Source organism: Lygodium microphyllum, chromosome 29, assembly GCF_053477565.2.
Source record: "Lygodium microphyllum isolate KBCC chromosome 29, Lygodium_microphyllum_v1.1.10, whole genome shotgun sequence".
Lineage (NCBI taxonomy): Eukaryota > Viridiplantae > Streptophyta > Polypodiopsida > Schizaeales > Lygodiaceae > Lygodium > Lygodium microphyllum.
Genome location: NC_141163.1, coordinates 53286077 through 53308490, shown reverse-complemented (window position 1 = coordinate 53308490; position 22414 = coordinate 53286077). Strand labels below are relative to the sequence as shown.

The 22414-nt window shown below is 42.8% G+C and overlaps 1 protein-coding gene across 7 annotated transcripts in view; it reads right to left on the bottom strand.

Moving 5' to 3' along the window:
• LOC148010634 (uncharacterized) overlaps nucleotides 1-22414 on the bottom strand; it is a 160378-nt gene that overhangs the window by 113613 nt on the left and 24351 nt on the right. The window contains exon 1 of one of the 7 annotated variants that reach the window (XR_015689568.1): nucleotides 3912-7232. The exons of the other annotated variants lie outside the window; for them this stretch is intronic. The gene's annotated coding sequence lies outside the window, so the exon portion shown is untranslated. Of the gene's footprint in view, nucleotides 1-3911; nucleotides 7233-22414 lie in introns of those variants that run through there. 7 annotated transcript variants of the gene reach the window in all.

The following is a 22414-nucleotide window of genomic DNA, read 5'->3' as shown; positions in this document are numbered from 1 at the left end:
AATAAATCCATCAACCATGAGCCCTGCCCTCCTCAATGACTGCTTTGAGTGTGAGAATGTGATCCACTGTATAGAAGCCTTTCCTAAAGCCGGCCTGTCCTTGTGCTTTCAGCCCCCATATCTATGCCCATCTACTCAACTCCTACTCAAGAATGGTGGCATATAGTTTAGCCAATGTGTATCCAACAAAAATAGTCCAATAGTAACTAGGTATAGTGGGATCTCTTGACTTGAGGATAGGCACAATGGTATTTGTGCTCCAACTCTCTAGGAGGCCTTCGCACATGGCCATGTTAAACATGTAAGCTAGGAACTCTGCCACCAAATCTCTAGCATGAATCATGTGCTCAGCTACTAATCAGCTCTATCCATCATGATCATGTGCCTTACCTCCATTGAGTCTTATCAGTAGTCTCATGAACCCTACTCTCTATAAAGAAGGTGCTGGTCTCTAGGCAAGGTTCTAGAGGATGGGGGGGAGGAGGTTGACCTCTATTGTGTAGAGACTAGCTGGTGGATCGGGGAGAGGAGGATGACCTGCTACTATGTAGAGACTATCTAGGTACTGCTCTGATAAATAACGGAGACAGATTTCTTGAAACTGATGGAAGCACGAGTGTTCTTCACCTCCCAGCCACGCCTAGATAAGTGCTGGCCCTCAAGCTTATCTCTTTGCCAGCCGTCAACTTCCTGGACTCCCTTTGACCCCGTTCGGGCGCCCAAGAGCCCGGACGGTCATTCTCGTGCATGTTCCCCTAAATTTACCTTAATGTAACATTAAATATCCCTTTTAATGTCACATTCCACACTTATGACCTTAATGTAACATTAAATATTACTTTTAATGTCACATTTCCTTCCCCTTAAGAATCGGTTTCGTCCTCGAAAACGATATTTGGAAGGTCTAACTGTAAATCGGGAAACCTTTTCTTTAAAGTACTTACTCGCTCCCATGTTGAGCTTTCTTCTGAACAATCTTTCCACTTAACCAAACATTCTTGATAAATAGTATTCCTCGTTCGTCTATTACGAACATTTAATATTTTTTCTGGTTCATGTGGATTAGATTGGTCATAGAATAACTCCTCAATATCATCATTTAAGATTAGATTATCCAAATCACCCAGCTTCTTCCTTAATTTGCTTACATGAAAAACTGGATGTATTTTACTACCAATAGGTAGTTGGAGCTTGTAAGCCAATTCTCCCACCCTTTTAAGTATTATGAAAGGACCACAATACCTTGGTGAAAGCTTTGGACAATGTCCCTTTTTCATAGTTTTAGTTTGTTCAGGCACCTTAAGATAGACCAATTCTCCTTCTTCAAAAGAGATGTCTCTTCGGTGAGGATCTGCATATGCTCTAGCTCGACTTTGAGCCTTTTTAATATTTTCTTGAGCAAATTTTAACATATTATTCATATCCTCCAAAAAGTCTTTAGCTGCCTGAACCTTTTCCTTATGCAGTCCTACTGCAAAAGGAGCTCTGGGCTGAAACCCATACATCAATATAAATGGACTATATCCAGTGGAAGAGTGTTTGGCACTGTTATATGCAAACTCTGCTATTGGTAAATACTCTTCCCAATTAGTTTGCCTTTTACTTACATATGCCCTAAGCATATCTTCAAGAATTTGGTTAACCCTTTCAGTTTGCCCATCTGTTTGCGGATGATCCGCCGTACTCATGCTAAGTTTAGTATCCAATTTCCTAAATACCGCACGCCAAAAATGGCTATCAAATTTTCTATCCCGATCAGAAATTATATTTGCCGGAAGGCCATACAATCGGTATATGTTCTCTACGAACAATCTAGCCAATTCTAGTGTTTTAACATCAGTTGAAGTTGGAATAAACCTAGCCATTTTGGTTAACCTATCCACAATTACCCACACAGAGTCGTGCCCCCTCTGTGTTCTAGGTAGAGCAACAATAAAATCCATGGAGATACTTTCCCATTTTCCCTAAGGAATTTCTAATGGATGGAGAAGTCCTCCCATTTTTAATTTTTCAGCTTTATTAACCTGGTATTTATTACATTTGACCACATAGTCAAGGGCGTCCTTATTCATTCCAGGCCAATAGAACTGCCTTTTAATAAGACTATAAGTCTTATTAACTCCTGGATGTCCCGCACTAGGGGTATCATGACACTCAAAAAGTATCTGGCGCCTTATTTCTATATCTTTCGGGACACATACCCTACCCTTGTAGAGTAAATAACCATTATCAATGGTAAAATTCTTCCACTTGAATCCAGTTTGAGCAACCCCTGATGCTCCATTTCCTAGTTGAACATCCTCAGATATTCCTTCCTCAGTAGAAGCACTTTCATTTGGATCCCCATTTTTTATTGCTTCCCATATGTTGGAATATGCCGGATCAACCTGACATTTCTCTTTTAAAGATTCAAGCAAGCTGGAAGTGAACTGAGTAAAACTCAATTCATTAATGATGGGCATTCTGCTGAGTGCATCAGCTACTATATTATACTTTCCTTTTCTATATCTTATTTCATAGTCGAACTCTTGGAGGAGTTCGGCCCATCTGGCTTTACGCCCATGTAAATCTGGTTGATCATTAAGCCACTTAATGCTTTCATGATCCGATAAAATCAAAAGTTTGGCACCATACAAATAGTGCCTCCATTTCTTCATTGCATGTACTATTGCATACAGCTCCCTCTCATAAACAGAATAATTCTATTTTGCACGATCTAATTTCTTGCTTTCAAAAGCAACTGGTCGACCTTCTTGTAATAAGACCGCGCCTATTGCCTTGTCACTGGCATCAGCTTCAACCACAAATGGTTTATTGGGATCCACTATTAATAATACTGGAGCTGTAGCAATAGCTACCTTAAGTTTTTGAAAACTTTCATTTTGGTCTGTTTCCCAATTAAAACTTTTCCCTTTCCCTTTAAGTTGGTCTGTCATTGGAACAGCTATTTTGGCATAATCTCGAATGAATCTACGATAAAATCCAGATAAACCTAGGAAGATCTGCAGCTCTTCCAGGTTCCGTGGAGGTGGCCATTCAATAATTGCCCTTACTTTTTCTGGATCCATGTTGATTCCCTCTTTCGAGATTATATGCCCTAAATATTTGACCTCTTGTGCAAAGAATGCACATTTAGTTTTCTTCGCATAAAGGGAATGTGTTCTTAACAGTTGGAATACTAATAATAAGTGTTCCAAATGTTCTTCTCTTGATTTACTAAAGATCAAGATATCATCCAAAAAGACTACTACAAAATGTCCTAGATGGGGCCGTAAAACACTATTCATCAGCTTCATAAAAGTAGCTGGTGCATTAGTGAGACCAAAAGGCATCACCAAAAAATCATAATGCCCATATCTAGTATGAAATGCCGTTTTGGAAATATCTTGTGCCTTAATTCTTATTTGGTGATAACCTGATCTTAAATCTATCTTTGTGAAGAATTTTGCCCCTTGCAATTGATCAAAAAGATCTTCCATTCTGGGCATAGGAAATTTATTCTTCACTGTTATTTTATTAAGTGCTCTATAGTCAACACAAAGTCGCATAGAACCATCTTTTTTCTTTACCAATAAAATTGGTGAAGCCCAAGGTGAATTACTAGGTTGAATAAATCCTTTATCCAGGTAATCCTTAATTTGTCTCTCAACTTCTTGATGCTGTGTTTCACTTAACCTATATGGTGGTTTTGAAATTGGGTGTGTATCCTTATTTATATCAATTGGGTGATTTATTTCACCCCTATCTGGTGAAAGGCCACTAGGTAAATCAGAAGGAAACACATCTTTAAAATCATCTAACAAACTGTTCAATTCATTATTTACATTCAATTTGCAAACATAAGAAAATTGTTGCTTTATATTACAGAAAGTAAAAGTATTCTGTACAGGAAGAGACCATAACATATATACCTCACAAACTTCCTTCTTTATCAGCTTCTGAACTTCAGTAGAACACAGCAAAGGATTATCAGATACTTCATGTTCACCTTGAATGACAAAAGTCTTACCATCCCTTTCAAATTCCAGTGTATTATGGTGATAGCTACGTTTTAAGGATGGTTCCAATCCCCATAGCCACTCCCTCCCTAGAGCAATGTCAGCTCTTTCCATGTTCATTATTTGGAAATCAAGCTTATCTTTATATCCTTGAATCTCGATTTCCAAATTGGATACCATTGTATCCCATATTTTATTGTCTTGGCCTTGCATCATACGTACAACGTATTGATGCTCACTATTTTGTTGGGGAAGTTTCAATTTTTTGACAAGTGCATAATTTATAAATTTATGTGTGGCAGAGTCATCAATCATGACTCTAACCCGTTTTCCAGCTATCAATCCATGTACTCTAAGTAAATCATGTGGCCCAAAAGTAGGTTGCCACAAAGAAGTTGACATACAACACTTATGTTGTACATCCATGTGCAAGACCTTTAAAGATTTATATTTTTCATGGCCCTTTAATTCTAAGGTCTGCACTACATGGATTTGTTTTTCTTTTCCTTTGCCCTTGTCCTTTCCTTTGTCTTCCCCCTTTTTCTTTTGAGGGCAATTCCAAGCAGCATGGTTAGGGGATAGGCAATTAAAACATAATTTTTCTTTTTTGGCCTTATCAAAGTCATCAGGACTTAGCTTTGGCCTCATATATGGTTTCTTTTCAAAAGGTTGTTTTTTACCTTTGAAAAATGGCATTTTTCTTTTAAGTTTGCCCACAAATTTTGAGGTTTCTAATTCCTTAGACTTGGGCTCCATATCAGTGAGACTGGTGAGTGTACCTGGACGCGTACTATCTTCATAAATTAATGCAAATTTAATTGCCTCTTCAAGCGTCTTAGGTAAACTCCGTTTTACTTCCTTTTTACAGGCTTTATCCGGTCCCCTAATGAATCCTCTTGTTTTTTGGAATTCATCAATTCCTTCTAGTTTGAGGATTATCTTACGATATTCCTCCAGATATGTCAGTAGGGGTCGTCCCTTTTGTCTGACATAATCCCAATCTTCCCAATTTCTTTCCATTTCATTTTCAGGAAGAAATTCTTTTAAAAATACGGATTCAAATTGAGCCCAAGTTTCATGTATTTTATTCGCCTCCTTTAAAGTTCGCCACCACTTATATGCTTTAGGCCCCAAAGTTAAACTGGCCTCCAGTGCTTGGAGATGTGGTGGGGTATTTTTTAATTTATGTAAATCTTCCCATTTTTGGAGGAAATTAAAGAGTGTATCTTTATTCCTATCTTTTTCCTCCCCATAAAATTGAGGTGGTTTCATATCCTTTAAAACCAGATTATCCCTCAATTTATGGTAGGTTTGGGGTTCCTTAGGATCTCGCATAGTCACATCTAAATCTTTCGATGAAGATGGGACATCCGAGATTTCTATCTTATTTTTATCTCTTTCCAACAATAAAGTTAGTTGAGATTTTATTTCAGTAAGTGTTTGAGTTAAAAACTCCATTTGAACCCCCTGAGTTTGCACACGAGCAGAAAGATCATCAAATTGCTCTCTCGTGGCAAAAAATTCTTCCCATTGTTCTTCTTGTATGTCTGGTTCATGGGGATCTGCCATAGGTTGATCCCCGGAACTAGAACTTTCCATTACCCTTTCTTTCCCTTTTTCTACCATTAATACACTGGAATTGGAAAGCAAAAATAAGAAATTTGCATACAAGATAAAATACTTCCCTGATTTTTAATGGCAGGCTGTGGCTTCAGTTATGTATGAAGGCTGTAGCTTCCGTTGTGTATGAAGTTTTCTGCCTGTCTCACAGCAGTCGCAGTCTTATCCGCCTCAGGAGCAGTCCTATCCGTCAACAGTAATCTGATACTGGCAGCTCCACTTCTGATCTGGTTGGTTCTCGCGAATGCTGGCGACTCCACTCCTGGTCCTCACGGACGCTGGCGGCTCCACGTTTTTTTTTTTTTTAATAATTCTTTTCTGTCCGTAACTAGACGGGTCGCCTTGATGTGCCGTAACGTTTCCTGCCCGCAACGAAATGGGTCACATTAATGTATGTAATGTGACGTGGCTTCTCCCTTTACTTTTCCTTTACGGCCCGTTGATTCTCACGCAACGGACGGAAGAAGTAACGGCCCGTTTTCTTATATGACGGTGCAGGGCAGAAGTAACGGCCCGTTTTCTGACGCAACGGGGCAAGGCAGAAGTGACGGCCCGTTTTCTGATGCTCACGCAATGTTACAAATACTGACGAACTAACTAACGACTGACATCCTGACGGATTTCTGTTCGATTAATGATCAGAAACATAGGCTCTGATACCAATGATAAATAACGGAGACAGATTTCTTGAAACTGATGGAAGCACGAGTGTTCTTCGCCTCCCAGCCACGCCTAGATAAGTGCTGGCCCTCAAGCTTATCTCTTTGCCAGCCGTCAACTTCCTGGAGTCCTACTATTCCTGGACTCCCTTTGACCCCGTTCGGGCGCCCAAGAGCCCGGACGGTCATTCTCGTGCATGTTCCCCTAAATTTACCTTAATGTAACATTAAATATCCCTTTTAATGTCACATTCCACACTTATGACCTTAATGTAACATTAAATATTACTTTTAATGTCACATTAATGTCACATGCTCCCATGTACCCGGGGATATAATGGGAGTTGGCTAGGCAGTACTTTCCTCCTAGAGATACGAAAACTTCGGGATTCGCTCCTCAGGAGTACAACAGCTCCAAGACACCACCCTCCCACCCAGAGGTACTATAAATTTCTTTGCGAGAGAGACCGAGGAGCTTTCAGCACAGCCACAATCTTAGTTATCTACACATGCAGATGGGATACTGATTGATCTGGCCGTCCACCTTAAACAGTCCAAATGTCCCAGACCCCAACATAGGCGTCAACAACACTTCCATGGTAGATACAAGAGATTATTTCCTGGGCTACAGCTAGACCCTCTACATTCCCATGAGATTGTATCAACTAGAGCTCTTTTATTTGTCAATTAGAGCTCTCCTTACTTATAGCTTTTAGTCTCCTTGTACTGTTTATTACATTTTCATTTACTATCCTTTTCAGACAATTGTATCATCATACAAATGATTGTAACTCATGGTCTCATAGATCATTTTGGCCTCTTTGCAAATGTCGATATATCATTTCATTTCATTGCTCTCTCTCTCTCTCTCTCTCTCTCTCTCTCTCTCTCTCTCTCTCTCTCTCCTTTTTTTTCCGTAAAATGTAATTTTATTAATTACGAAAAAAAGGTACAAGTTTACATGATTACAAGATACACGATGGCTCTAAGCCATCGTGTGTAAAATCTCAGTACTAAACAACAAAAGAGTTACAAAAGTCATGGCAAAGACGCAGAGGAAATTGCCATATGCCAAGGAAGTAAGTCCTCCCGAGGGAGTAAGTCAAAGTGCCGAATGAGATCTATTTGCCAATGCAAGAGACCTTTAAGCCTCGCAATATGTCCCGGAACATTAGAGGCCGAATCAAAAAGAAAGGCATTCCGAGTGGTCCAATTGTGCCAGCATCCCCAGTATCTAAGAAAGTGAAACAAGATCTTCATATGTGACTGTGCCGGTGTGGGGTATTTTGGCTGTACAAAAACCCAATCAAAAGGGCTTAGCGAGAAACCAACCACTTCTCGCCAAACTGCTGAGCGACCAGATATTCTTAGCGAGAGGAATTGCCGTTAGAGATTCGACGCTTGGAAAGGGCTGAAGCAAGAGGAAGGCCACCAATCATCACCCTCCAAAGAAAGACCTTGCATTTGAAAGGTGTCTTGTTCAACCAGCTCTCCATCACAGTTGCCTTCCACCATGACTGAGATTTCCACAATCCCCATACAGCATTAGCTTTAGTAACCAGCCATTGATGATCTTTAATCAGAAGATGATACACCTGGTTAGCTGAGTCCTTTTCCAAATTCAACCGACCTACAAGGTCCCAGTCCTGCCAAGGACGATCCAAAGCAAGGGCAGGAAAGGGTTGCCTGCTCTGGAGCACTAACAAAAGCTGTTCCCATAAATCACGGTATCCACGAGGGATTTTGAAAAGCCTCCTGGCAGTACGAAACGATATCAAGACATTGCGACTGGCAAGGGTGGCATCTGCAACTAAAGTCAAACCCAAACATGCCATGCAGTTAAATTTTGGTCTAAGCCCACATTCGCCTTCCCAAAAAAGTAATCGCGAGGCTGCCAACAATTCCAGTTGAAAAGAGTTAGTATGTAAGCGGTCCTCCGCTTGATGCCAATGCGCCTTCTGGAGAACCAATTTCCAGGAGCAGACCAAATGAACAAGCAGGGATGAGGAAGAACTAGAAAACCAAGAGTCTGCATTAAGAACATGCCACCAGGAGCTCCGAATTTGTGTATTACCATGCACAAGCCCGTGATCCTCAAGAAAATAACGGGCTATAACAACCCACGGGTGATGATCCACGCACATGGCACCAAAAAGAGACCAACGAAGTGCCAGCATATGAGTTTCGGCATCCAAAATAGCCCCACCACCCATACGTTTGGGGGTACATGTATGCGACCAAGAAATCCATGAAATGCCTGCATGCAAGGAATCCTTCTTCCATAACATGAAACGAATGTGCTGAGTAAGAGCATTCAAAGTAGTAGTAGTCCAAGGCAGCAATGGCAAGAAATATGTGAGCATTGGCAACATAATTGTCTGAGCCACTTTGAGGCGAACATGGAAGGGCCAAGCTTGCGACTTCCAATACAGAAACTTAGCTGCCAATTTCTGTGAAATCCACTCTAGTAGTTGCTTTGGCCAAACATCAACACCCAAAGGGTACCCAAGATGCCTGACAATGGAACCACGAGGAACAACCTGTCCCTGCCAGCCCAATGACTATAAATCGGACTCCGTACAACTGAGAATGGCTAATTTGAAAGCATTGATATGAAGACCAAAAGCATGACCAAAGAGCGTCCAAACATCTAATGCTTTGTGAAGATTGTCCTTGTCCGCACACAAAATCATAAAGCTGTCATCAGCCAAAGATTGACTAATGAAGTGCTAACCAAAAGGAAGAGACAATCCAGTCAACTGAGTAGAAGCTGCCATAGAAGATAACATCGAAAGAACCGGATGAGTCGCAAGCGCAAAGAAGAGAGGACTCAAAGGGCAACCCTGTCTCACAGAGCGTGCAAGGACAAATGGCTCAGTAACACCACCATTTAGCATAACTCGCGAAGAAGCCGCAACACTAATGGTGTAGATCAAGCGGGACATCCAAGTACCAAAGCCCATAGTAGACATAAGTTCTGCAATGAAAGACTAGTCTAAATAATCAAAAGCCTTTTCCAGATCCAATTGGATCAATACCACTTCCTGATTAGAGTGCCTTGCATAGTCAATAGCCATTTGCACATTTAAGATATTATGCAGAATGTTTCGGGCCTTAATGAAACCATATTGAAGAGGATGCACAATGGCCGGAAGATGCTTGTGGAGCCGATTCGCCATCACTTTGGAAAAGATTTTATATATCGAACCCATCAAAGAAATTGGTCTCCAATGTTTCAACATTGACGGGGAAGGAACTTTTGGAAGCAGTTTGATAAGACCTCCTTTCCATGAGGAAGGCATGAACCCCATTTCCCAAACCTGTTGAAACATAGTCGTCAATGGTTTCACCAGTTGGATAGCAGAAATCTCAAAGAATTCATTGGTGAGACCATCCCAACCGAGACTTTTATCCTTGGGCAGGCGTAACAAAACATCCATAACCTCCACCTCACAAATATCTGTCTCCAAAGTAGTTTGCATATCAAGTGGAACTTGATTGCAAACCAGATCATAGAAAACTGAGCGTGCATGAGTAACTTGGTCAGAAGGTGAAGGAGAAGAACCAAGAAGGTCTAGAAAATAATTCCTGCACATATTCACAATAGTCTGAGGATCAATGACCATTCGACCTTCTGGATCCTGGAGTCTAGTCATATTTTCTCAAAGCAGGAGATGCATGTAGAGCTCGAAAGAACTTATGAGTCTAACAAGCACTATCTTGCAAATTCTCACTCAAATTTCGCAATTTGGCCTACTAATAAGATTTCAACTGAAACTCTTTAATAAGATCAGCCAAACGCATCGCCAGTGACAGGAGAAATACATCATCTGGAGTGTCCAACAGCAGAGAACGAACCAAAGCCAGTAAGTCCTCCGCTGCTTGTCGATGCCGCCGACAAAGAGAGGCGTGATGGATCCCATACTGCCGAACAACCCGCTGCACATTAGAGAGCAATCGTTCAAAAGAAGCATTGCCCTCAGAGGCGAAGTCCAATAAAAATCTATCAATCAATTGCTGCATATAGCCCTGAAAGATTGAATGCTTCAAATAAGACGAGTTGAAACGCAAAGGGAGTCTATCCAAAAATTGCTTAAAAGATGCAATGGGTTGTACAAGTATCTCAAGCTGTAGAGGGAAATGGTCCGACAAGGCATATTGCTGCAACACTTTCATTTCCAGCATCTCGGGAAGAAAATCATCATCTTGCATGATGTACATGCGGTCCAACCGTGACCATGTAGTTGCATACTGCGCAGAATGAAAAGTAAACCCTGTAGAAGAAGGGTGTAGCCAAGACCAGAGATCTTGCTTAAGTACAGCAAGAGCAAACGCATTTCACACACGACTTTCCAGAGCGTCCATCACCGAATGCTCTGATGTGGACTGTGAAGAATCAACACACATATTAAAATCCCCCATAAAAAAACCCGGTCTGCCAAGTGACAAGGAGGTCTGCAAAGTAATCCAAAGATCCCGGCAGGATAAAGGGTCATTCAGAGCATAGAGGCCCAAGCAACCATAAGATCTCTCCTTCAAATAAAACTTCAATTACCACAAAACGGCCATGTACATCATTTTTAATAAGAACAAGCTGATATCTCTCATGTACAATCATAAGCACACCAGAATAATGCATGGCATGTGTCCTTGCATAAAACAAGCGAAACCCCTGGCAATCCACAACTTTTCCTGCTTCACCGTGACTCTTGTGCTCAACAGCACACAAGATATCCCATTGATTCTCATGCAATACAGTCCACATGGCATGTTGCTTATGGTGAGAACAAATGCCTCACACATTCCACGTGTCTATCTTCATGTGTATTCAAAAAGAAAATCAAGAACGAGGCACAGCTTGCCTCGATTTAACCTTTTCTGCTAGAATGTCAAGGACTCCCTCATCCAAAAAATCAGCTAACGCGGCAAAAGAAATCTGACGGCCAGCTTTAGAGGTAGACGGAATATCCACTATCTTGGGGATGGAACGGGGATAACGACGATCCCATGGGGTAATCACATTACTTCTAGTATCAAAAGCCAACTTAGCAGGTGGGCCCTTTGGACCATCCGTATATACTTTCCTAGTAGACTGATTACGCGGAGCAGAAGAAACCATAGTATGAGCAGTGTGCTCTGAAGACAACATTTCTTTCCTGCACATATAAGTACGAATGGAATCTTATGAAGCATTAGGCCCAGTATCCGCCAAGGCCAGCATCAAACCTTTTACCTTTTTTGGCACGTACATCTACCCAGTCATTACCACGGGAATACAAACCCGAAACATGTTGTTTACCTTTATCCAAAACTTTAGGTGGTTGGGTTGCATCCTGCGACGGAGCATCAAGCACCATATCTTCCATGGGCAGCACAACATGCTCAGCATCTGAAGTCGATTGCTTCTCTGGGCATTCGGCCATAAAATGCCCCAATTTTCCACACGAAAAGCAATGCCCTGCAAAGTTGCCCCATTTCAAATGAAAGTGCAAAGGATGCATGCCAGAGCAATTAAGACGTAACCAAGCAGGCCTTTTCCTAGCAGTGTCCCATAACATACACAAATGGTTACGATTCATGGCCCTTAGGCTCGGGGGGACCAGAACAATGCCCACAACGGCCATGGCATCCTTTAACAGTGGCCAATAGATAGCCGGACAATTTTCCACTTCAACCCACACCGGGCATTCATGTTGAAGCAGACGCTGAAAATCTGTCATTGGGCGCCATGGCACAACATGGACCAAACGGCGATCAAAGAACAATGGCAGTTTAGACAAGAGATCAGCACGATGCTTCTCAGATTTCAACAGCACCTCATAGAAGCCTCGGGGCCCAACAAAAATCTCCTCAACACACTCCCCTTGTAGTAGATTGTGCAGCCACTGGCAAATATGGGAAAGCACTGGGATCCTGCCAGTGAAGAAAAGTATAACAGCACGGTCATAAAACACCGAAAATGAGGGCAAGACATTTTTCAGGTCCACCGTGGCTTCCAGAACATCTTCAATTCCAGAGTTAGAAAAAACTTCATGATTATGTTGGACATAATCGCCAAGCAGAGTGTTGGCAAACTCCAACAAATGCTCCCAGTCAACATCCTGAGAATCCACAGAATCAGAGGCAACCTGAGCATAAGAACATTCTTGATGATCCATTGTCTCTTCTGAAGTATGCTTGGAGCGTTTGCCCACAGGCTGGAAGTCAGGACCAGGAGGCATCTCCTCTGTGCAAGGAACCATATCCTCTGGTTCCTTTGTGTCAGAATCCGGACCAAGAGCTGCCACCGTTTGGTTGATAAAAGCCATATCCAAACCAGCCATGTTTCTCTCTCTCTCTCTCTCTCTCTCTCTCTCTCTCTCTCTCTCTCTCTCTCTCTCTGTGTGTACAAGGGCAGGTCAGCTCTGTGATATGTACAGAGTCGCAGTCGCGTGCTCCCCAATTATGTCTCTCTCTCTCTCTCTCTCGGCACAACAACATGCACTTTGCAGGCACCCACAGGCAGCAAACGCAATGCTGATGGCTGGCGGGGCAACAGCTGGAGTATACGTGTTAACTGAATAGCTCGCGGAGCATGTCAAAGTGGCCAGGTGTGCAACACGCGAGCAGTAAAGAAGCGATTGCCTGACGAAAACAGTCGGGCACAGATCCAGTAGTCAACGGAGGTGCAGCGAACAGGCGATGGCGTAGGTCTTGTAGTCAACAGGGACAGGGGTGCAAACAGTCGATAGGTAGGTCAACTAAACGGAAAGTCTAAGGCAGGGCTTGATGTCGACGTCAGGGGCAAGACGGACCCCACGCTGGTTTGAGGGAGATCTCCCGCTGTGCATAGGGCAAGAAGCACGTCACCAGGTCAAGGGGGAGCCAGGTCCGCCATCGCTTCGCCTCTCCAGGTCGGTTCCTATCTCTCTCTCTCTCTCTCTCTCTTTTATAGGACACTTTCATTTTTTCAGTCTTATAAACATGTTTTTCATCTTTTCTCGTTCCAGATGAGAAACACACCATCATTGTATGTATTGATTTGGTCTCATAGGCCACATTGGCCTTTTAGAGACGTTAATATACTCTCTCTCTCTCTCTCTCTCTCTCTCTCTCTCTCTCTCTCTCTCTCTCTCTCTCTCGTGCCCTTCACCCTACGCCTTCGCCCTGCCACTCTCGCCCTTCACCCCTTGCCCTCAACTTGCACCTTCGCCTTGCCACTGACCCGCCTTGCTCCAAACCCCCCCCCCCCCCCCCTCCTTGTCCTAACCCTACCCCCCGCCCCACCCCCACCCCAAACTCGCTGCCGGTCCCGCCCTGACCCTATCCCGACCCTATCTCACCTTGCCTCACCCCAACCTTGTCCCGCCCTGGCCCACCCCTAGATGGTCAAGTCATCATTAATGGCGAGGCAGTTGGATAGGGATGTGTGGCCTATGAGGCAGACAACTCAAAGATATAGATGATAGTATGGAACTGTAACAACTCATTATGGACACACCTAGGGAGGATAGAGAAGGTTATGGAGAACCATGAGCTGATTTTGATCATAGAGACACATCACAGTCCTGAGAGGGGACTACTCAAAGTATAGGGATATGTATGGGAGTCGACGTATAGGAGCTGCACGCGACATTAGGGCACCACATGAGGATCAGGAGGAGTGGCGATGTTGATTAGATAGAAGATAGAGGATAGAGTCCACATCGTGGCACGAGATCCCAATGCATGATACGTGTGGATTAGAGTGGAGATCTTCCATAGTTGGATGCTATATATTGCCCTCTACTACTTTCTCCCATGAGGATCAAGATATGCTACTAGGGAGCTACAACAACAGGAGAGAGAGGGAAATGGAGGAGAGTCCCCTTTTACACACCTACCAAGTGAGATTGTACACTACTCTAGCCTACAGGAGATTCTCTTGGTCGAGGATTTTAACACAAAGATGCAGAGCAAACAGTGCGACATATATGATTTTGAGGATCCAGAGAGGCTACAAATGATGGATGAAGAGGAGGCAGGCACATACAAGCTATCCGCTGATACTAGAGGAGACAGTACTCGCTACGGTTAGTACCTACTAGAGCTAGGATCTCGACACCATCTCGTTATTTACAATGAGACAAAGAAATGGCCTGGATCCGAAGCACTGACTTGCTTCCAACCCACAAGCTCCAACACAGTAGACTATGTACTAGGTTTCATCAAGATGATGGAACTAGTCAGAGATCCTTCACCATCCCCCCCTGCGCAATCGAAGTAGATCATACTACGTGTCCCTCACCATATCCTCCTCCCCACACCCATAGATGCTAGCTACTGCCCATACCCAATCCACCACTTTCTATTTTAAGCATGAGCTAGCTAACATATACAGCCATCACATATATGGTCGACTTACACAATTTGAGCATATTGCCCCCCTAGGGACACTCACCTCCTAGCTCACCTCCATTCTCCACTCAACGGCTCTCCAAAGCTTTCCACACTCCACACACAGTAGTAGACCCACCTAACATGGGACAATGCCTCAAAATAGGTGGTATAATGATGTGTACATAGAGCTATACAAACACCTCCCGATCTAGAGAGGATTAGGGTCTATCACAAAGAGAGAGGCCCGCAAGCAGATGCGGATATTGACTCATCATAAATGATAGGCATATGAGGAGGCACAGTATTGGGATCTATACCATCTATTCATAAGCAAAGATGTAGCCACAACATGGCACGGATTGTGAGAGCCATGCCACCCCACACCCATCAATGACCCAGAGACATGGCACTCCTATATGAAGAGGGACTATACAATGTACCACACCAACCACCGATTCCTCACCCACCGGTGCCTCACCCCACCACATCCACCTTTTCACACATGAAATGGTGAGGAGAGCGATGGAGCACCTACAACATGGATGATCGATGGATCACATAAGTATATAGGGTGAGCACTTCAATTATTGCATTGAAATTTTGGCTCCTTTGCTTGCTTTTATGTTCAATAGGGCCCAACAAAAGGCTTCCCAAATGAGCGGACTATGCATAACATCGTGCCCATCCATAAGTCTTGAGACCCCCTAGATCTTGGTAACTACAAAGCCATCATGGTGGGCCAGCCATTGGCAAAGATATTGGAGCAATGATGGAGGTAGAGCTCGGTGTATATGCAGAGAGAGGGAGATTGAGAGCAATGAGACGAGTTGGCTTCAAACGGGATTCTCTACATTTGACCATATCTTCACCTTAAGGATCATGATTGAGCAGGTGAAAATGAAGAATAATAAACTCTATTGTTGCTTTGTGGATTTCCGTAAAGCCTTTGATACGATTCTACAAGATAGACTACTACAGAGGCTACAAACACTTGAGATACCATCGAACATGATCTAGGGTATCTACACACTATACAAGAGAGTGGTGAGTCGAGTGAAATGCCCAAGGGGACTTTTAGACGTAATCTCTAGCACCATTGGAGTGAAGCAAGGATGTCCTTTGTCATACAGGGGTACCAAACACAAATGTTATCTTAGAGAGAGATGAGGGAGATTCACCAACGATATGAGCAGCAGTTGACAGAGTTCACGGCCCAGTCCAGATGTTACCCTCATACTATTTCATCCGAGATGTATGACATACTCTATCCACCAATATGGAGCAATTAGGGACGGCATTAGAGCTGAGATCATGTGCAGACATTGAAATCAGCTAAAACCTATAGTCTCTACTACATTTTCTATACATAGTTTTGTCAAATTCGGTTTTCCTTTTCCTCTCTACCAATGGGACAACACTAGACACGGTTCTACTCTAGCATAGCCCCATCATACAATTATTCTCAGCATTGTTTCATAGGCCACTCTCTTATTTTAATGTTATCTCCCCCTTACTAATTAGATGACATTAGACATGGATATACTCTAGATTTTGTCTCATAGGCCACATTGGACTTATGTAGACATTAATATTTCTTTCATTCTCTCTCTCTCGGACACACACAATGGGTAGTTGTATTAATTAATAAGAGTGATCAAGAGTTACATGACTACTAAGTATTACATAAAGTGACTAAAGAGACCGCAGCACATTAGGGATCCAAATCATCCAAACAAATAGTCCAATTACGCCAACATTCCCAAAAGCATAGGTGGAAAACCATCAATAAATGTGGCTGCATGAAACATATAAATTTAGGGTTTCCAAATCATGCCAACATCCCCAAAAACTTAGGTGGAAAACCACCAACACATGTGGCTGCACAGAACCTATAAATTTGGGGTTTCCATAAACCCAATCCTTGAGATACATAGAGATTCCGGCATACTAAACACCAAGCTGGAGACATGAGATGCCATATGTGTAGAGTGACCGGGCAAGCTAGAAACCTATGATAGAGGTCTCTTCAGCTGTAGTACCCAAAAAAGCAGGATCCATTTGAAATGGTGCGACTTGAGAGGGCCACAGCAAGTAGGAAACCACCCACTAGCATTCTCACAATCCCTTTATTGGGTCACTCATAAATATGTGATTCTATCACATGGGCTAACTGAAGGGATTTTTTAAGTCTCCTTTTTACATGCATTAGGGTATGATTTAATGGGAATATTCATAGGTTGCATTGGAAATGGGTGTGTTTTATTCATGATGAATCTACCCATAAGGATTTTTCAAATTAGGCCTTAAAGGCATGTGATAGTAATAAATTGGTGCATTTTGATGCATGGGGACCCACTAGGACAGCTTTTATCACAAGCTGTAACTATTAAGTGACATTTACTAAAAAAGATGGAAAGACACTTTGCTTGCAGCTTGGCTAAAAGAGGAAGGCCCCCTTCCTTTCACTAAGGCATGGAGAGTAGGGAAGGACCCAAAGAAATGCATACTTGTAATACAATTCAGAGACATGGAAGAGTGCATGACTTTCATGAAAGAGAGTGATGCTATGGGGGCTACCAGGAGATCCCATCTTGATTGATGAGAATCTCACAAAGTTGGAGGTGGAGCATCAAAGGGCTCACATGCCCAAGGTGATCCAGACATGCAAGGAAGGAAAGAAAGCAGTAGACAAGGATGGCCAACTCATCACTGATAGCAAGGTCGCTGAATAGGGATTCGCAGCCTAGAAGACACCCATATCAAAGGTGCAAATGGCAGTATGAAACTACAATGGCTCCTTATGAACACATCCAAGGAGGATGGAGGGGGTGATGGAGAAGTATAACATAGTCATGATTATAGAGACACATCAAAGCCTAGAGAGAGATGTACCTAGAGTCCAGGGGTACACATAAAAGTTAGTTCACAGAGGCAGTACAAGACACCAGGGCACCACATCGGGATCAAGAGGGGTAACAGTATTCATCTGGCAGGAGCTATATGACTGGGTATGCATCATGGCACACAATCCTGAAGCTCGATACATGCGGGTGAGAAATGAGATCTCACAAAGTCGGATGCTATATATTGTCTTATGTTATTTCCCTCCAAAAGGATCAAGGTATATTAATGGGGAGACATAGCAACACGAGGGGAATGGAGATGGAGAAGCTGATAGGGAGTCACCCTTATAAACTTATACACTAATCTGAATTAGGAAAGATTCTTCTCATGCGAGATTTTAACAATAGGAGGTTATAGGTGATTGGATGTAGAGAATGCAAGCACATGCAAGGTACCAACAAACATGGAGGGAGATAGCACACATTGTGGTCAACACTTGTTAGAGCTCTGGTCATGGAATAGTCTCGTTATCTACAATAGGATAGAGAAGTGGCCAAGATCTAGAGCACTAACCTGCTTCCAACCCACCGGCTTTGACACAGTGGACTATGTCTTGGGCTCCATTGAGGCCATGAAGCTAACTAATCAGATCCTTCACTATCCCTCCTGGCCTGATTGGCGCATATCATACCTACTTATCCCTCCCCATAGCCACTTCACCACATGTACAGGCACCAGCCATCACACATACCCAACACACCACCTTTTACTTTACACACAAGCTCGTTGATGTATACAGTCACCATGTTTACAATGGTCTTACCTAGTTTGATCACATTGCTTCTCTAGTGACATTCACCTCCCAATTGACTTCCATCTTAACTTCAATCATTCTCAAAAGCTTTCCACACTCCACACACGATATGGGACATACTCAGCCAGGGTTCATGCCGCAGAACAAATGGTATGATGATGAGTGTAAAGAGGCCCTACAAACACCTTTGCACCCTGAGAGGGCTAGGGCATATCACAGAGAAGGAGGCCTGCATACAGATGAGGATCCTCACTCATTGTAACAGGTGAGCATATGAGCAAACACAATATTGGGATTTGGACTATCTATTCAAGAGCAGGGATGCAACAACTGCATATTGTTGATTATAAAAGCCACACCGACTCACGCCCATAGGAGACCCCAAGATTTAGCATTCATTTGCACAGTTGTTAAATGATGTACCATACCCCGTAGAGCTCACCCTACCAGATCCATCTTTTTCAAACATGATATATTGAGGAAGTCCATAGAGCATTTCTCGCATGGACATTTGATGGATCATACCAGTATACATAATGAAAACTTTATTTACATAGTGGACATCTTAGTCCGCCTTGCATTAATGTTTAACAAGGTGCTAGCGGAAGGGCTTTCCAAACAAGTGGGCCATGCACACCATTGTGCCTCTCCACAAATCTAGAGACCTTCTAGATCTAGGAAACTACAACACCATGTGTGCCACACATCAGCCAAGATCTATGGAGCAATGACTGCGGCTGAGTTGCACGCATATGAAGAGAGAGGGGGATTGAGAGGTGCATGGCAAGTTGGATTCAAACGAGGGTTCTTTACACAAGATCACATTTGCACCTTGAGAGGTATGATCAAGCAGGTGAAGGCTAGGAAGAAGAGACGCTACTATTGCGTTGCAGACTTTTGCAAAGCATTCAATAAAATCCCACAAGATAGACTACTGCAAAGGCTGCAGATAGTTGGGATTCCATTAGACATGATTTGGGGTATATGGGAGGGTGATAGGCTGAGTCAGATGTCCACAAGGACTTTCAGATGTGTTCTCTAGCACCGTTAATGTGAAACACGGCTATTCTCTCTCTATTGCACTCTTTGGACTCTACATTGACAAGATAGAGGGCCACATTGCACAAGGTGGCGGCAATCAGGTGGACTATTATCCTTTATGTTGATGATATCACATTGATCTCTGAGCCAGAGAGGGTGTACAACAACATCTCCATGCTCTATGGACTTTTTCACATAGAGGGGATTGACCATTAATCTTGGTAGATACCTAATCCTTCACGCATCAGCTCCAATACAAAGGAGGTCCATCTTCACTCTAGGAGCAAGATAGGTGGAGGTAGTGGATTCACATATCTAATTCGGTTTTACATTTACCAAATCTGCTAGAAGATTCACCATGTCACAGGCAGCTAGAGATCGGTTCACACAAGGATATGCAGCATTAGCAATGTTGGAGAGAGAGTGCCATCAAGCACACTTTCATAGGCCCCACATTTAGAGGTGGTGGCTTGATACATTGATCACACCAACCATAGTGTATGGAGCACCTACGTGGACCCCTAGTTTGGCTACATCCCTAAAAGCACAAATCGAGAGACCACTAATTATCATGCTCTCATGGATGATCATAGCAAATCATCAATATCACATGAGATTGTCACAATGAAGTTTGCAATGTCTCCTATGATGATGGAGGCCCTTTTTCAAACCATCAGCTTTATAAACATCAAGATATGCATCTAGATAGATTGCCTAGGAAAGCTTTTGAGGCTTCTAGGTAGCTAGGAGAGGCAAGACATGGGAGCTCACGTTATATACAAGTAAAGCAATGTCTCATGGGATATGGGATTGATAGGGGCTACCTCCGTCCTAGTCTGATCCTGACTCCCCTCCGTATACCTTTTTCACACAGAGAGCAACCTAGTCATGAGAAAGTCTCTCTATCAGCTACACATACAACACATGGATTTTACGTTGATAGTCCCTCCTCCAAAGATATCATACTATAGGGACCACTTTCTAAGGACCACAACACATGGTGTCATTGAGAGACCTAGCTACAATAGGAGGTGGAGAGTGAGAAGCATTACACATGCAAATGTCAAGCCTACACCATTGAGATAGAGAGAGAAGCCTACATCCCTAGAGCCAAGAGAATTTGTAGACTTTCCCAAGAGGAGATGGAGAATGAGAAGCATTACACATACAAATGTCGAGTCTACATCATATTTCATGTGAGACACCTTACACTATTCAAAGGGGACACCTCCCTTAGACTACTTGTGGAGTCCCCAAATCAACGACGCCTACCTCACTTCTTCCCTGAGATTTAGAGGCTCTACACATCATTACTCTAGTTGGGCACCATTGTGGAGGGAACAGTCGTAGCTCACTAACTTTTTTTAAACAGTGACCACACTCTATCCCCACACAAAGAGGGATGACACTCCAAAGAATTGAGGAAATCAAAGCCACATGCCCACCAAGGGTGCACGGATACTAGACATATACAATACACCAAAGAGAGATAAAGGAGATCCATCAGCAGCATGAGGAGCACCTAAGAGCACTGAAATACTAGTCTAGATGCTATCCATACAAAACTCATTAGGAACATATGATATACTATACCCATCAATTCTTAACTAGATGGAACTAGATAGGATTCCTAAAGAGAGATAAAGGAGATCCATCACTGGCATGAGCAGCACCTAAGAGCACTGAAATACTAGTCTAGATGCTATCCATACAAAACTCATTAGGAACATATGATATACTATACCCATCAATTCTTAACTAGATGGAACTAGATAGGATTGCCCCACACAGCTGTATCCTTGACACATCTAGTAGCCCCACCCAATCACATAGCTAGTCATATAGTGCTCCATCCACCTACCCCTCTTATCCCTACATTGGCATTGTATTGTACACCACCTTGCACATCGCTTTGCACTATACATCACATATTACAACTTTCCATAGTACACTTTGATATCAATGATTACTACACATTGTAGATTAGTTTTTTTTAATGGTAATCCAATGACTCTCTCTCTCTCTCTCTCTCTCTCTCTCTCTCTCTCTCTCCCCCCATAATGAGTAATTTATATTGTCTCAAGTCATAGAAGGCGTATAAAATTCAAATGACATCAAAGATACAAAAAGTCACAATAAAGAAGTAGAAGATATTTTGTATGCCAAGGACCTAAATCCTCCCTAGGGAAAAGATCATCATGCTACACAAGATCTAACTGCCAATGTAGAAGACCCTTGAGTTTGGCTATGTGTCCCTGGACTCCTGCGGAAAAGTCAAATAGCAAAGCATTCCAGGTGAGCAATAAACCAACCACCACTCACCAAATATTTGTTAGAAGAGCCTAAATTTTCCTAGCCAAAGGGCAGGGAATAAATCTATGATGCAAAGACTCCACACTCCTACAAAAAAAGCAATTGCCATTTGAGATTCGACACTTAGAAAGTGTTGAAGCAAGGGAAAGCCCATCAACGAATGCTCTCCAAATAAAGACCTTGCATTTGAACAAGGTCTTGTTCAACCATCCTCCCATCTAATTAAACTTATCTCGCTGTAAATCTTTATCAAGCCAATCCAACAACCTAGAGGTAGCCAGCACTTCTCCTTGCAATGAATTCTCCTCCTTATGAAGATCAGGAGGGCACCAAACTGCAAAACGTAACATCTCCTGCCAGGATGCAATCAAATGAGAAAGAAGAAAAGACTGGGAGACCTTAATAGGCCTCATGGAGTTAAGTACATGCCACCAAGAAACTTGAATAACTATGCTACCATGAGAGATACCAATCTTTTCTATGAAAAATATTGCAATATCTGACCAAGGATGACTCTCTACACATAAAACCTACAAAAGTGCTCTTCTCAAAGTAACCATATGCAAATTAACATCCAATAAAGCTGCTCCCCCCCATCCTTTTAGAAGTAGTCACATGCTGCCACGAAATCCACACCTGGCCCAAATGATTCCCTTTCTTTTTCCACAACATGAAGCGGATAGACTGAACCGGTTCCAAGAGAGACTTCTTAGTCCAAGGACATAATGGCAAAAAAACGAGACCATACTAATCATGATGCATTGAGC